The sequence below is a fragment of the Garra rufa genome, chromosome 4, assembly GCF_049309525.1.
Source record: "Garra rufa chromosome 4, GarRuf1.0, whole genome shotgun sequence".
NCBI classification, from domain to species: domain Eukaryota; kingdom Metazoa; phylum Chordata; class Actinopteri; order Cypriniformes; family Cyprinidae; genus Garra; species Garra rufa.
This window is the reverse complement of record NC_133364.1, coordinates 22,659,049-22,677,505: the sequence shown is the minus strand read 5'-3', so window position 1 is coordinate 22,677,505 and position 18,457 is coordinate 22,659,049. Positions and strand designations below refer to the sequence as shown.

The following is an 18,457-nucleotide window of genomic DNA, read 5'->3' as shown; positions in this document are numbered from 1 at the left end:
TCTTCGCTGTCTAGCAGATTGTAGTGGACTCTTGCTTTCCCATGGGTAATTTGCAGTGTTTGTTTTTCTCTTTGCAGAGGTCTGGCTGAAATGCGTGACCACTGCTTTCCCTTGCTTCCTTTAAACAGCACTGACAGAGAATCATGGGAAATCCCAGCCTCTGATTCAGGTAATGTCTGAGAGTGATGGGTGTGCGTATGTGTGTGTCATCTAATGCAAAGCTGCCCCAAAGCCTCAGTTGGTCTCTCTTGGAATAAACATCATAATATAGAGGAGACATACGGATGAACGTGCTTAGGCTGGATCTGGAAACGTCTACTCCGCCATTGGCTTTTATCTTTAACCTAACAGAAATGGAGCGAAAAGAGCATGTAAAGGCAGGAGATCACCTGACCTGAAGTCAGTGTCATGACTGAGTGAACGTGAGACCTTTGGACATTCTCTAAGCCCCCCTGCTGGTTCCGCTTCACTGACAGCCGACGGAATAAGTGTGTCACATGGCTCTGTTACCATGGAGAAATTGGCATGAAAGTGATACTGTTAGCATCTGTCTGAGCAGCCATGTTAGGTTTCTGTTCTAATTATAAATGGATGTAAAATGTGTCCCTGACACTAACATCATCACTGCTCCATTGTACAATAACACAAGATCAGGCAGAAAAAGAAAATGGGATGAGAATAATTAAACCACAGAAGTAGACCTTTCAATCTCTGTGCAAGCAGGGTCTACAATTAGCTGTGTGCCACACAGGACAATAGTGGGAGAACTGAGAACATTCACTTGTCATAAATATTTGTTACTGTCCTGGAACGTTACTTTTCATAATATGTGACCCTGGACCACAAAACCAGTCTTAAGTCGCTGGGGTATACAGTAGTCAACATTCGAAGTGGATCAAAACCTTTCATCAAATTTGTCCTAAAACCAAAAAGAATACCCATTCTTATCTTAGGACAACTTTTGATTAACTTCTTTGATCCACTTCGAATGTTGACTACTGTATTTGTAGCAATAGCCAAAAATACATTGTATGGGTCAAAATTATTGATTTTTCTTTTATGCCAAAAATCATTAGGAAATTAAGTAAAGATCATGTTCCATGAAGACTTTTTTGTAAAATTCATACTTATAAATATATCAAAATGTAATTTTTGATTAGTAATATGCATTGTTAAGAACTTAATTTGGACAACTTTAAAGGTGATTTTCTCAGTATTTTGATTTTTTTGCACCCTTAGATTCCAGATTTTCAAATAGATGTATCTCGGCCAAATATTGTCCTATCCTAACAAACCATATATCAATAGAAAGATTATTTATTGAGCTTTCATGTGATGTATACATCTCAGTTTTGTAAAATTTAACCTTATGACTGGTTTTGTGGTCCAGGGTCACATATAATATAATATTAGGGTTGGGTGATATGACCAAAAAATTATCATTTTAATATTAGTTGATATCAATATGTATCATGATACATTTCAAATCTTCATTTCTTTCAAGTTTTTGCTCCTAAGTGCAAGTTGTAGTAACTAGACTGCTAATTGTGGTTTTTAACTAGTCTTTATTGCCAGAACATGACAAACACATTTTTGATTTCTTTACACTTTTCCAGTCATTCTACCTTAACAAAATAAATATCTTAAAGGGATAGTTCACCCAAAAATGAAAATTTGATGTTTATCTGCTTACCCCCAGGGCATCCAAGAGGTAGGTGACTTTGTTTCTTCAGTAGAACACAAACAAAGATTTTTAACTCAAAACGCTGCAGTCAGTGAATGGGCACCAAACCTCTGAAAGTAAAAAAAAAAAACATGCACTGACAAATCCAAATTAAACCCTGAGGTTTGTGATGATACACTGATGTCCTGAGACATGAAACGATCGTATTTATATCATTTTTTACCTTTGATACACAGCAATGTCCAACAACTGTCCTAAGTGCGTGTTCAGCATTACATGTGCACGCGCTCTGGCGTAGTATACGCAAATGCCGGAAGCGATCTGTCGCATGTATACAACACTCATTGTTTACACAGTGCACAGAGATTGTGGGTATAGCGGCTATTCAAAATGGTAATTACTTGCGCTTATCCCGATTGTTCAAACCGATTTAAAGCTAAAAGATTACGTTTGCTTTTGCAAACACATCCGGGACTTTTAACTGATTTCCCCTTATGGCGTTTACTACGCCAGAGCACATACACATGTCACGAGCCGGATGCAAAGCTCGTGCTCAGGACAGACTGTTGACTTTTCACAGATTTCCCCTTCTGGCGTTTGCGTATACTACGGCAGAGCGTGTACACATGTAACACGCCGGATGCTGAGCTGTGTTGGACATTGATGTGTATGAAAGGTAAAAAATGATATAAATACTGTTCAGTTTCTCACAAAAAACTATCATTTTGTGTCTTAGGTGTCTTTTGTGTATCGTCACGAGCCGCAGGGTTTAATTTGGATTTGTCTGTGCATGTTTTTTTTTTACTTTCAAAGGTTTGGTGCCTATTCACTGCCATTATATGACTGACAGACTGCAACGGTTTGAGTTAAAAAAATCTTCGTTTGTGTTCTACTGAAGAAACAAAGTCACCTACATCTTGGATGCCCTGGGGGTAAGCAGATAAATATCAAATTTTCATTTCTGGGTGAACTATCCCTTTAACAGAAAAATATATTTCTAAGTTTCTGCATTGATATTGTTTCAAATCATGAAACAGGTTAGGGTTGCCTGTCTTTTTCAAGCACAGTTTGCAGTGCAGATTACAATATTAATAATATTGTCTCTTAAAAATGTACATTTGACTGTAACTTGAATTGACAGATGCAAATTTATGTTTACTATCACAAACAGTAACATTTGTAAAAAAAAAAAAAATAATAATAATAATAATCTCAATTGTATATAGTGAAATTTAAAAGTTAAAAAAGACCAATGGACCAGTGGAAAAGCAAGCGAGCTGAGCCATACTGTGCCGATCCAATCCATACCATGCATTGGAAAAGTGAAGCGAGCCACGCAGGACCATTCCGAGTTGTACCACGCAGTGGAAAAGCGCCATTAGACTTATCCATAATGTTATTATTATATTAACTATATTATTTTGCTGTGTTGCAATGTACGGATTAGTGTGGAACTGTGTTATGTCTGCAAATGTCTAATGGTTTCCTTAAATAACCACTCCTTCCCACTTCTGTCAATAGTCTGAGCACCTTTAGTAAGTGATGTCATCTTTGATGTAGAGTGTGGCACGCAAGAAACCCCAGATGGTGTGAAAAACCATCAGGCAATCTGCCATTTGTGGAAGACCCACCAAAGTCGCCTTTAAACTCCTTGGGTGTAAACCATGCTTCATAGTATTCTATTATTAGTCCTGCTCAGAGCAAGATATGCTAATTCAGCCTCGAAGTTAAGGTTTGTCATATTTCAGCTAGTTGAGACATCATACACAATGTTTCTGAAAACTCATCACATTTTCTTATTAATAATCCCACTTATTGTTGAGGCATTTCATGTCTAATTTCTCATTAGAGGTCACACAACAGGATTAACTCTTCCAGCATGCGCCACTGCATTCAAATACCCCCATGGCATGTCTCTCTGACATGTCCATCTGTCAGCTGTTGATAAGACGATCCTATGCAAAAGTCTGTCCCTTAATGTCCTCTTAATGGGCCGACGCATTAATGTGAGTCATGTGCCAAAAGCTGTGATACATCCACGACAAGGTTATTAAAGGAACAATCTGAGAATTCGCCAGGCAGAAATCGAGAGACGAACCGGAGATGTGAAATTGCTTCTGGTATGACTGTGGTCGTATCAGCTTGGGCGCTTCGCTGATTAACGAATTAGAGAAGAAATGAAATAGTATAATGTGATGGATTAAAAGAGGAACATTGGGCATAGCCTGTGCTGTTAGGCACAGGCCTGAAAAAAAGCAGCCTTATCTGTCCAGAAAATGAGGGAGACGGGCTAGCGATGGTAATACGCTGTTTAAAGTGTGGCAAAAGAGAGGGAGCGCAAGTAAAGAGAGGAAAGAGAGTTGCTAGCGGAAAAGGGGGTACTAAAAGCCTGCACAAAGTGCCCCTAATGCACTCCAGAGAGGGATGATGTACGCCTTGTTATAGCACCGAGGGCGAGACGTAGCGTACTAACAGCACTGTAAAAGCTCCAAATATCCAAATATCTCCACAATGGTCTTCACCTCCATTACTGGTCCTCACATCTCAAAATTATTTCGATCTATAATCAGATGCCGGGATATGGACAGATGAAAGACAAGCCGAGAAGGCCAGCCTGTTGATTATTTTCACAGATGGATTGATTTTTCTCATATTTCTCCTGATTGTTCTCTATTGACGTTGATGTGCTTTGCATAACAATACGTCCGACAACTTTAAATGAGTTTCCCAGGGCTTCGCTCTCCACATGGGAGTTCTGATTAGCGAGGGCCGCTTGAGTGGCTTGTCAATCTATCCTGTCGACAAGAAGCGCCCAACAAGGTGCCTCCGCTTTCTGGAGAATTGATGCTCGCTGACTCTCAGAAGGAGAAAAGATGTCATCTATCGCTGAGGGAGGCAATAAATAAAAATATCAAAGCGTGACCGTGGGTTGCCTGGTTGAGCCAATCGCTCAAGCTTGAGTTTATTCCCCATAATCCTCCATTTCCATGCTCAATGCACTGTGTCTTCTCTCCTGACGGTACGGTTACCCAGAGCCACATCTGGAATGAAGCGTGAACGTCAAAGACCCCATTAGGTTCTGAGAAAATGCTTGAACGACCTAGACCAGGGTTTCTCAAACCCCAACAGATGCATTTCGGAGATCTTCCAAAATTTCGCACACCTGATTCAGTTCATTAGTCACTTTATGGAGACCCTCTTGAGTCTTTGAACTAAACTGGGTTTGTTCGATTAGTCAGATGTGGCTAAATTGTTTGGTAGGAATGTATTGAGAAATCATGACCTAATCAGCTGTACGAAGTAAACCGAAATCCAATTGAGATTTCACTCTAAGGAATGTGCAAAAGGGCTTAGTGCTCGAGGTCGACCTCCGCTTGCCTTCTATCCCCTGAATGGCCTTTCTGACAAATCCGACCAGGGCCTTTGTCTCTTACATCAGCATGGGTGCGGTGCTGCAGTTTTTACGGCGAGTGACTTGGTTAGATTATCTGTCGAGGAAATCTGGAGAGGATTAGAGTAGGAAGGGAATCATGGGTAATACACTGCTATCAAAAACAAGCATGGCGGAGGCAGAGATACGGAGACAAAGTGATGGGATTCGGAGGTGACTTCTCGCAACACATTGTACGGCTCAGGGGTGGGATTATAAAGCAATTAGCAGCACTGGCGGTGATTAATACTGTGGCTAATAGGATGAGGCTGAAGATCGGATGGGGGAAGGGAGGTACCGAGCTCAAGAAACCCGGACGAAGACAAGCACAGTGCATCAATCACAGATGACAGCTGGGACAGGGTCCAGGAGCTCCATTCATCATGAAAGCGAGAGGGACACACACAGCTCAGCAAAGTAGCAGCGGAGGCATTAATTACTAGTTGCTTCAAACATCCCTGACACCTCAGATTGTAAACTGGAGTTGGGTACTTAACTTGGATGAATCAGACCGTAATCAAGATGATGACATTAGAGAGATTGCCAGGATTTAACAGAAGCATCTCATAATTAAATGCTGTAATTGGACTTTTACAGTAAAGCAAGGCATTTTAGGCAATTTTGTGTCATAACTGTCTGTCATTAATGTGGAACAACTCGTATCAATCCATTCCATTTCCTGTATGCTGTGTAGAACTGTTATGATTCCTCAATTCAATTCAAGTACTCAATTTAAAAAAAATGTCAACTGCAATTCCATGTTAAGTATCCAGCAAAATAGTGAAAGTGGTGCATTCCACTGACGAAAATCCATGTGTGTTTCAGATCAGCTCAGTTCACAGTAAATGCTGCTTTACACAAACTGTTATCAATTACATGTGTGGTGCATTTCAAACTCTCCATCTCTGCATATTGTTGTGAGTTTGTGTTTATTATAACATTCATCTAGGACTGCAACGTGAGCCATTTTATTAAATTTATAAGGTAAATCATTCGTAAACCAATGCAAACACAGGAGAATACATCAATATCTTTCTAAACATGCTAACTGTTCAACGTGATATCAAAATAAAAGCACAAACCCTCACTCTGTGATGCAGTAAGGTGTAAAAACATCGTCAAGCTGTTGGCACCCTCTGCAGTCATTTGTTATACTGTGAAATGTACAATAGTTCTATTGTTTATAAAACATTATGGCCTGGTTTCACAGACAGTGCTTTGTTTAAGCCAGGATTAGGCCATAGTTCAATTAGGACATTTAAGTAATTCTTATAAAAATGTTTAGAAAAAAAAAACACATTACTCGTGTGCATCTTGAGACAAAACAAAGGCACTGATATATTTTAAGATTAATCAGTGCGATTTTATTTCAGTTGAAACAGCTCAGACTTACATTTTAGTCTAGGACTAGGCCTTGTCTATGAAACCAGGTGTATATATTTTGTTCAATAAAACCATATGATTACTTGTGTTTGGTATTATATTTGAACTAATTCATATTGCCTCATTGCTATTATATATGTATTTAAGTCATTTTCATTTTAAGTAAAGTCTATTGTTTACTTTATTATCACAAAAACTGTATTATAATTACCTGATTACTCGATTAATCGTCAGAATAATCAACTAATTACTCGATTACCAATATAATCATTAATGACAGCCCTATTGCTGTGTACTATTTTTTTGTTGTAATTATTTGTATTACTTGGGTCTACTTTTATAATCACAAAAATGTATATAATTATCCAACTACTCGATTAATCATCAGAATAATCAACCTATTACTCGATAATTCTTAGTGATGGCCCTAATGTTGTTTACTATTTTTTTGTTTTAAATATTTGTATTTATTCTGGTCTTTATTATAAAAAAAAAAAAACTGATTCATCCGATTACTCGATTAATTGTCAGAATAATCGGCCGATTACTCGATTATCAAAATAATCATTATTACTATTATTTTTGTAATTATCTGTATTTATTCATTTTTAAATAATGTTTTTAGAATACCAAAACTTTAGATTACATTTCAAAATTATCAATACCTATTTTAATACAATACTGTAAAAACTGTAATTTTAACAGTAAAAATGCTATGGTAAAAATCTGCTAATTGGTTTAAATGTCAAGTGCTCTCACTGTATTCTGTTAAATGTACAATTACATAAAAGAACAAGTAATTTCAGGGACAAACCACATATTATATAGGTTTTTAAACAGATTTGAATAATTTAGTATATTAACTTTATTTCAATTAATGATATATACTTTTTTTTCTACAGTAAATTATATTTGGATTGTGCTATTATATTATATTACAATTAGGGTTGCATCGATCCGATACTCTGGATCGGTATCGACGCCGATCCAAGCTTTTTGAATGGATCGGATATCAGTGATGCGTGACCGATCCAAATTCGATACCGTTACCAGAGTTTGATCAAATAAATAGCAAGAAATAATAGTCTACTGTAATAACTATAATAATTCATACAAGAACACAATTATTTTAAAACATTGCCTTAAAAATAAAATACATTTAAAATATGTTGCGCTGCTTACACACCACTTTTAAATGCAAAGTCTACCTCAGCGCGGTAAACATGTCCCTGATTTGGAAATATTTTACTCTTGATACAGCAGCTAGTAGCACTGCAAATTGTAATATTTGCAAAGCCAAAGTTTCAAGAGGTGGAAGTAGTGTTTCGAATTACAACACCACAAATTTAATCAAGCGTCTTCAAAAGCATCACGCAAACGAACACAAGGACTTCGCGATTGTTTAATACAGCAGTTAAATAAATAAGAAGTTTTTATTAAATGACTTGCATTGTCTGACTATAACACTATTGCCTGATTTTGCTCTATTTCGTCGTCAAAAGTAATCTGAAACAAGTCACAACTGAGCCGCTGCACATCTCCATTCAAACACAGCAGCGTTTCGTTTATGAATGGACGTGCGTTTTTAAACGAATCTAGTGAAATGATTCCATTTCCCATTCAAACAGAGAGTCACTTGCTTTATTCCTGAATGAACCATCCGTTCAAACGAATCAAATGAATGAAATGATTCAGTAATTAAATCAGTGTCTTGCCGCCATCTGCTGGCAGATCTGTTCAGTTATTTATATCTGTAATATTTCTGTTGTCAAAATGTTATTTTTAAAACATTAATCTTAATATGAATTTATGAATTTGATTGCACTCATGCATGTATCTCTTTTTCCCCCTTTTCTATCCAACAATGTGCAAGCAGATATGGTTTTTCTTTCTTTACTTAAAAAAATCTTAATGACAAAGTGAATTGTATACATTCTTTAGTTTTGAAAGTAAAATACCCCCACTGATATCGGCCTGGTATCGGTATCGGCCGATATTTAGAATTTTTGGTATCGGATCAGATCGGTTTTGAAAAAAATTGTATCATTGCATCCCTAATTACAATATATTATTGTATTGTATTATTGTATTATACTATATTATACTTTCCTCTTGTCAGCAGGAGACCCTGGAAGAGGCGACATATTCACACCATAATTTTACTTTATAAATAAATAAATAGAAACTGTGCACAGTACAAAGTACCAAGTACCTAAAACAAATGCAGTCAATCGTTCAATCAATTAATCAATACATCTTATAACTTATTCACGTTGCAATGCATGTTGGAAACCGTAGTGCCAGCACATTGAACAATTTGTAATTTTACTTGAAACTACAGTAATGAACACATAGACATTAATTAAGATTTTACAAGATCCAGTTCTCTGTAAAGTCAAAGTTTACAGTTAACTGCTAATAATTTAGAGAAAATATGTAGTACTGCTACTGCTTTAAATTCACACAAAAAACGTTTGCAGTGTGTAGAAATGAGAGAGAGCGATATCATGAGAACAAATTCTGCTCTTTGATTGATGGACTGATGATATCAGTTGAAATATTATAGAGTGAGTTCAAGGTACAGCTTTATCTTAAATTCTTCGAAAAGTGGTTTCTCTTTGCAGTTTTTTAAAGATCTACTATACAATTGCACTGTGTATCTTTCAGGGTTGTACTGCGACACGAACAACACTATACTAATGCTGATAAGATTCACAAGAACAAAAAGCACAGTACCTACAGAAAGCTCAGCCGTCTCTTCCTTTTCTTCGCCGGTTCTTCTTTTGTGCTCACTGGAAGGAGAGGAGAAAAGATCACATTAGCACAACACTAGCTCAGAGATGGCCATCGCCACCACACATTATCATCTCAGCCTCAGGGCAGAGCATAAAGTCTTGAGGGTGTCCAGCTATGGACCCACAAGATGATGCCATCTGCTTTAAAGTGTATATATAAAAACAGGAAATGACCAGGTTGCAAAGGTTGAACCTGTTTTATTAAACAATACCGAGGGTTATTAGTATTGGTATATAAGATGTCCCTATTCAGTGCCATAAGACAGAACATAATTCCCAACAGAACTGAAGTTCACATATTTTACTCTGAATACTCAATTAAAGATGTTTTGAATAACAGCTTTAAAGTAGCCCGAAGGCAGAGCTGTACAGTGTGCCGGTCTGATGTTCGTTAATTAGCACAGCTCTAAATAAGACAGACTGTTCATTGTAGAACTGAATTACAATGTCTGAATGTCCACATGAAGACCTGTGCTGAGGAAGTCACCTTAAATTAAATATGAAGGAGAAGTAGGTTTGAGCTCTGGAGATTTAATGGCAATTTAATATTCTGTTAATTAGAAAGTGCATGGTCTTGCGTTCCAAAATTGAAATTATTCAAGGAAGAGCAAAAAGAAAGGCTTTGTTAAAAGCAACCAACACTGGTCACATACACAGATATCATTTAAGATCAATTATTTTCTACGATCTGTATAAATAAAATATTGTTGTTTGCACAAATACGCACAAAAAATGTGCTTAATATAAATGTGCAAGACATTTACAGTTTTACATACTGTAATATTTTGCAATAACTGCATAATTTACATGGCTGCAGTGTTTGCCTTACTCAATCTCTCTCTCAACACGCTCAACATTCATTCTCTCTATCATTTCCCTTCTCCCTCTTCCTCTAATATGATTACATTTTATTTGCCCCCGGTTGCAGTGGATGCCACTCTTCATTATTTCACTTCCAGAAAGCATTTTGAGACTCAAGTGATAAACACACAGACACTAATTCTAGACAATTTACCCCTATTTAGTATGATTTATTATACGCCGCTGACCACCTACTGGAGTATTCAATTAATAAAGCAGAGCTGCACGCTTGCCAAGTCTATCAATGCTGTATTGTACAGACAATTTCTACCTCAGTATCTCTTGCACAAATTGTGTGAAATACTTCCCATTTGAGGGTTAAACCCAAACAGTTAGTCATACAAGTGTACAATTCAGCTGCCAGGATATTAGAGAAAACACTTATAATTTTCCATTTATAAAAGATAAATGGACACTCACATAAAAAAACTAATTAAACCACTCTGAATACTCTTGCTTGTGTGTTCATCAGATTTTGCACAGATTATGATATCTTCCCTATATAAGGAAAATTCAGGCATTTTTTTATGACCTGCATGTTGTTCAAAGGTTTGGGATCGGTAAGATTTTTAATGTAATAAAGGAATCTCTTCTGCTCATCAAAGCTGCATTAGTTTGGTCAAAAATACGGAAAAAAACTGTAATATTGTGAATTATTATTACAATTTAAAATAACAGTTTTCTATTTTAATATACTTTAAAATATAATATATTTCTGTGATACAAAGCTGAATTTTCAGCATCATTGCTCCAGACTTCAGTGTCACATAATCCTTTAGAAATAACTCTAATATGCTGATTTATTATCAATGTTGGAAATAGCTGTGCTGCTTAATATTGTTTTGGAACCTGTGATACTTTTTTCAGAATTATTTGATGAATAAAAAGTTTAAAAGTACAGCATTTATTTTAAATAGACATCTTTTCTAACAACATAAGTCTTTAATATCACTTTCTATCAATTTAACACATCCTTGCTGAATAAAAGTATTCATTTCTATCAAAAAAGAAACAAAATACTGACCCCAATCTTTTGAACAGTAGTGTATATTGTTAAAAAATTATTTTAAATAAACGCTTTTTAAATAAGTGCTGTTCTTTTTAAAGTTTTATTCATAAAAGAACCCTGAAAAAAGTTTCAGATTTCAAAAAAGTATTAAACATCACAACTGTTTCCAATATTGATGATAAATAAGCATATCAGCATGATTTTTGAAGGATCATGTGACACTGAAGAGCCACATGATCAGAAAATTCAGCTTTGCATCACAAAAATAAAGCATATTTTATATTATTTTACTAATATTTTGAATTGCAATAATATTTTATAATATTACATTTTTTTCTTTATTTTTCATCAAATAAGTGCAGCCTTGATGAGCACAAGAAACTTCTTTAAATAAAAACTTTTGTATGTATCTAAAAATAAAATAAAATGCATATACTGCATTGGATGCATTTCAACTTAAAAATTCTTAATGTAAGACAACTTAATAGCTTTTAATCAATGTACTCAAACTGGATGTCTCTAAAGTATAAATTAAACACATTACCAGAGGCTAATACTGAACTTAATCAAAGAAAAATCTTATCTACACCTAGAAATAGGTCTTCCATGATAGAAAAAAGGGGCAATGCAATTTTCAGCAAAATGTCTAAAACGTGTGACTCAGATGTGCAAGAATAATCACAGAAGTGTTTTCTGCATTATGCATTTGTGCTAAAATAAATGAGTTTTAATAACACCTTCTTCTAACTTCTGTGGACACTGAGTTATTATTTGGACTTAAGATTCCCTCCCGAAAGAAACAATCTCATTGTGATGAAGTGTCTAATTTGCTAGAGAACGGTGACAATACCACACTTTTTGTGTCAAGGACATTCTGGGATCCATTCTTTCTTTGACATTTCGTATTCAGCACCCCTCGCTGATACACTGCATGATCCGCTCTCATGACTCAACATCAAATTTACCTCACAAAGGCCAAAAGCCAACGCTTTTAAAGCTCATCCCACATGGTGAAGGCAGCTACAGTAAGTAAAGGCTAATGACTACACCACACCATTTAGCATTACAGCCCCTGTTGGTTTTTCCCAAACCATAGTGCATGAAGTGAAGAACCAATGAAAGCCAAATTGTGGAGGCTTAGACCGGAGTTACATATTCCACTTATTGTTGGAGAGAAAGTTTCTAATTTATGGAGGATCAGTGTGCCAAGGTGACCTAGTGCTCATTAGAGAGAGTGGTAAAAAGCACATTGGACAGATGGGAGGCCACCTGTTAAAAAGCAGTTTCAAATGACCACAATTTTATTCTGCATTACTGTCAGCCCACCACATCATTTAAATGCATAATACAAGATCACTCTCTAAAAATTCAGGCTTTTCAAAATGGTCCTTCAGCATAAGAGGCCCGCTTTTCAATCTAATGACCAATACAAAACGAAGCATCTTTTATCACGGCGGATATATGGTATGCTTTTGGATGCAACAAAAAGTTACATCAATTGACACTGCAGTGTCATTTAGAGGTAAATGGCTCTCATTTAGAGAGATACGTTCTATTAAGAATAAACAATAACTGTATGATTTTGAGATCCATCATTTGACACTGAGACAACGGAGGGACTCACACGCAACTATTACAGAAGCTTCAAACGCTCACTTATGCTCCAGAAAGAAACACAATGCATTAAGAGCCAGGGGTGTAAACTTTTGAACAGAATGAAGATGTGTAAATTTTTCTTATTTTGCCAAAATACCATATGCTTTTCATTTAATGCTGCCCTTAAGAAGCTACAGAAGATACTTATATGTTTCCCAAGACAAAATAAGTTAAATTTACCCTGATCTTCAAATTTAATTTGGCTCTTAATGCATTGTGTTTCCTTCTGAAGCATTACTGAGCATTCGAACCTTCGCAAATGAGTCCCTCAGTTGTCCTCAGTGTGAAAAGATGGATCTCAAAATCATACAGTCATTGTTGGAGTTCAAATACACAAAAATGCTTTGAAAAAGAATTTGTAGGACCTTATGGATTTTTGCTGAAGTACAGCGGGCAGTTTAACTGTTTAGGACAAACAAGAGACTCATAAACAACTATCACTAAACAAAAAAAAAACACAGCTGTGAAACATTCAGGTAACAACGCTGTATTAAGAACCAAGTGCGTGTAAACTTTTGAATGGGGATATTTTTATAAAGTCAACTATTATTTTCTCTTGTGGACTATATGTAAACATATTTTGTGTGAAATATCATATTCAGATCAGATGCATTTTGTATGATCCCTCTTATTTTGGTAAAATATGTAACATTTTGCAGATTCTACAAGGTGTGTGTAAACTTTTGACTTCAACTGTAAAAATGAACAGACAGGAAAAATATATTAGCATCACGTTACTGATTCATAGACAGGTCCAGAATAAAAAATAAATAAATAAAATGAATTAGACATGAAAAAAGAAAGAAAAAACAACAGTGGTGCAATTAAAACGGTTTTAAGAACTGATCAAAGCTCTGTGTGATTCTTGATGCTGATTGCTTTTGCTTAAACACAGACTGTTCTCCATGCATAATCCATAAACACTTCTCATCTTTGCCTTAAAGCCACATAATAACCCAGCAGCCATGTCTGTTCATAGCTATGCAGACAAGCTGGTTTGGGACTTGGTGGCTGTGGGAAATTTATGAGAGAATAATGATGCACATGAATAATTAGAAGGCTTGTGTATTTTGCGTTAGACACTAAAACTATTGTGTTAGATAATTTTTCTAAGGCTGGAATAAAAGTACACATCATTCCCTGAAAGCTCCGTGTGAAAGGGACACAGCAACCTGATATATATATAAGCCTAAAAAGTAACTAAAAGTTTCCTTTCAATGTCATAAAAAAAATACCAGAAACTTTAGTAAGGTTACATGATATGAAATGACATAAGCGAACTTATAAGGGCATCATTTTGACTGGTACAAAGGTTGAAGATGAAGGTTAATGCAGTTATTGGCTTTGGGATTTTTTTCCTATCATGTCTTTTTCTCCAATAAGACTGGTCTTCTGTAAAAGGCCACAGAGCTAATTGCTGGTTTTGGTAGGCCATATACCTCCGCTTCCTGCTGCACCGACAGCACAGGGCAGCTACTGAGGCCGTGTAATTGGCCCCTTAAAAAAAAGAAAGAAATAGTCTAGTGGGAACATGAAAGGCAGAATAGATATCATAAGACAAAAAAGTCATCCACATGTGGAAAACTTTACCAAATTTAAATGCTTTTAGTTCTGTAAGTTTACTTGGAAGAAGTCTCTTAAAGGGGTAGCTCACCCTAAAATGAAAATTACCCCATGATTTACTCAACCTCAAGCCATCCCAGGTAATGTAATTTTCTTCTTTCAGACAAATACAATCTGAGTTATATTTAAAAATGTCCTGTCTCTTCCAAGCTTTATAATGGCAGTGAATGGGTGTTGAGATTTTGAAGTGCATTCATCCATCATAAAAGTGCTCCACACAGCTCCGGGGATTTAATAAAGGCCTTATGAAGTAAAACTTTATAAACTAAAATCTCCGCTAACTGTCATACGTGCATTTATGAGAGAGTGGAGTTCCCGCAGATGCTGTAGGATGTAGGCAAATATGGTGACGAACACGGAAGTGATGCATGTGGCAATGGCTAAGCGCAATGAAGAGAGCAAAACAAAACACTGGTCACGAATTACAAGTATGAAACTAGGATTTGAAAAGAAAAATGTCAATGTAAGCCAAGAGAAGACTGGTTTTCCTTTGCAACAACTTGCCTATGACCTACGTTATATGCTGGAATGCCACTCTTTCATAAATGTGCATAAGACAGTTAGCGGAGATACAGAGATATAGCATCTCAACAGCCATTCGTTGCCAGGACATTTTTAATATATTAAAACATCCAAGGATTTTTTGCTAAAATATATTTAGCGCTTCAATATTTTTACTAATATAGCTGATGGAAAAGCCATTTATCAATAAAATCTTTTATGTGTCGACACAATCTTTTTCCGTTTAACTTTAGCACATAAATTCTATATAGATTAGGGGTGTAACGATACGCGTATTCGTATTGAACCGTTCAGTACGAGGCTTTCGGTTCGGTATGCATTACGAAGAGAACAGAAAAATGCTTTTATATTTGAAAAAAATAAAAGAGAATAAAGTGTGTAAAATATAATGTTTTCAGTGCTACTAAGCCCAACAAGGCAGCCCAAACGACGTGACAGGCAACTTGCTGACTGCACCTCCCACCACCAAACGCTACTCCAGTCAGTCAGGCATTTGCTGCACTAGCTCGTTGCAAAATTGCTAGTAAAGTTAATGCAATTATCAGACCAGAAATAGAGGATCCTCCTATAACCAACAGCTCTGGAGTTTGGGAGCACTCTGGTTTCCCTGTAAGTTATGAGGGTGATGGCAAGAGAGTGGTGGATAAAAAACAACAACGGTATGTTGCATCTGCTACACGACCGTAAGCTACATCAGCGGCAATACTTCAAACATGTCAACTCATTTACGCCGACATCACCCCAGTGTGTCAATAAGTGGAACTAGACGAAAACTAGAAACACACACACTCAGGGATGTACTGGCCATCGGGAGTACCGGGACATTCCCGGTGGGCCGATCGCCGAAGAGAGAGACGGCGCTATTTTACATTACAGCGCATTCGAAACTGCAAAAAGCAAACGACCCAAAAGTGCATTTTTATTAAGTGCCATTTTGCGCTCTCGTGAATCATCTCATGACTAAGTGTAGACGCCATGTAAATACAAGATTCATTGTGTAGTTTAGAGAGCTTTATTAATTATAACGGAACTTTGTGAGATCTCTATGAACTCACACCCTGCACACACTACAAACTATCCCCGCGGCATTCAGGCAGGCACTTCCATCAGATTCGAACAGGACTTAAACTTAAATAAAAAAGTGAAAAAAATCAAAGAAATTATCTGGCATTTTTTTTTATTTTTGCTGTATCAAAAACATACCGAACCGTGACACCACTGTGTCGTATCGAACCGAACCTTGATTTTTGTGAACCGTTACATCCCTAATATTGATAGTTCAAATGTTGCAAATATTTGTTTGGAAACACTTTTTGTTGAGAAAAGGGGCTTTAACGCAAAAATGTCACACGACAGAATTAGCCTATAGGCAGCGTCTGTGTTCGTAGTGTTGCTTACGTTAAAACACAATTTCCCTGTAGTTTAAAAGCGCATTAAATCATATACATATTATTCAATTGTATCTAAAATTATTTTATATATGGTAAGAAATAAAAGACGAGTTACCTTTCAAACATACATATCTTAAAGGGGTCATCGGACGCCCATTTTCCACAAGTTCATATGATTCTTTAGGGTCTTAATGAAAAGTCTCCAAAATACTTTGGTTAAAAATTCTCAGTATTACTGTAAAAAAACACCCTTTTACCTGGTCAAAATCAGTCTGCAAAATATCAGTAATACTTTTATCGCATGGGCCCTTTAAATGCAAATGAGCTCTGCTCGCCCCGCCCCTCTCTGCTGAGGGATTGTGAGCTGTAATGTTTACTTTAGCCACATTTAGCTGCATTTAGCCGCAAAACTTGCCAACAAGCACATTATTAAGAAAGGCCATTTGCAAAGATGCATAACCCTTCTACTCACTTCTGCTGTAGTTGAAGCTGCATAACGAATGATTCACACGAACATAGATGCATATGTAGATCAGGATCGGCGCTTTCCTTATATTTTTATTCTTATTTTGTTCTCAGTTCTGTTCTACTGTTAAGATTTAAAGGATTTGTTGTGGAGTGAGGGGAAGTAAAATAGCATGAATTTTCAATATGTTTTGGCATGGTAACCCCCCTCCCCCTCTTTTTAAAGTGGAAACAACTTACAATACTTCACCTTTTGTCGTCATATAAGAGTAAGACATTATTCAAAACTATTTGAAATATTTCTTTTATTTGTGTACATTCAGATAAAAAAAACATTGTACTTTTGTAAAATAAAGGAAACAAACAGGATGCTGATTTATCAAGAGCGCATTGCAAAAATTAAACAAAATTCTGCATAGAGTGCTACTTGTTGCACAGTTTTTTTTCTTTCAATTTGTTAATTTATTAATTCTTTAGAAAAAATATATATTTTGTATATAAGCCTAATTATTTATTTTCAGCTTAACGGTGGTCGGTTTGGACAAATAAAATAACAGAAATGAACATTCCTTTTTCCAATGCAGTCTAATAAAAGTGAATTAGAGGGAAAAAAATAATACTGCAACTGTTTATGAATATTGCTTTATTCTCAAGTATCTAAATAGTCTAAAAATATATATTTAAAAAAAAATATATTCATAAAAATAGTATTTTTTTAGAGATCATTACACACCATTTTATCTGTAAAAAGCCAGTTTGATGAAAACAGGCTGAAGACAGCAAATTCGCAAAGTTTTTTTCACACATATTCTCTTTGTCGATAACAAAACAACGCAAAAACCTAGATGGAAACTTGGCAACTGAGTAAATAATGGGGTAATTTTTTTGAAAACAACCACACAAAAAACAAAATGCTTCTTTTGTCAAAACTGCCATTCTTTTTTCAACTTTTTTTTTCAAATACAAGCTTTTAAATATCATACTCTTCACACAGTGCTATAAAAATGTATCAGTTTGCACAAAAATATTAAGCAGCACCACTGTTTTCAACATTGAAAATAATAATACATGTATCTTGAGCAGCAAATCACCATATTAGAATGATTTCTGAAGGATCATGTGACACTGAAGACTGGAGTACACTGTAACAGATTTTTGTAATTTGAACAGTATTTTACTGTAATATCTACAGTAAGATACTGTAAAATGTATATACAGTATTTTACTGTAAACTGCAAAGGATTATGGGAAAATATATGATCACTACTGTAATTCTCCACTACTGTAAATCCGTTTACAGTGAACTACTATAAATTTACAGTAGCGAACTTGCCCGCGAAAAATTGACCAATGGCAAGGGAGACTTTTTTTCTCCTGTTGAGAGGAAGTGGCGGTAAAAAGGAAAAAAGAGAAATGTTGCACCAATAACTCGACAAAAAGGTTAGTATATTATTTCTGTTTTATGAAAAACTATACAAATTTTAATTTGTTTTTACTTGTTAACAGCAAACTAACAATATGCATCGTGTTTTTCATGTCGGTAGCCTTTTTTTTTCCTGACTGAGGGACATTTCTCCAAGCACTAACTGGATGCTGACCATCAGGGGCGGAATCATCATACAGCCAGCTGTCCATTTT

At 35.9% G+C, this 18,457-nt stretch overlaps 1 protein-coding gene across 3 annotated transcripts in view; it reads right to left on the bottom strand.

The window, feature by feature from the left end:
* The window catches only part of syt1a (synaptotagmin Ia), a 263,471-nt gene that overhangs the window by 167,883 nt on the left and 77,131 nt on the right, over positions 1-18,457 (bottom strand). For 2 of the 3 annotated variants that reach the window (XM_073838863.1, XM_073838866.1), the window contains exon 2: positions 9,234-9,289. The gene's annotated coding sequence lies outside the window, so the exon portion shown is untranslated. The remainder of the gene's footprint in view (positions 1-9,233; positions 9,290-18,457) is intronic. The other variant, XM_073838865.1, reaches the window with a different exon arrangement.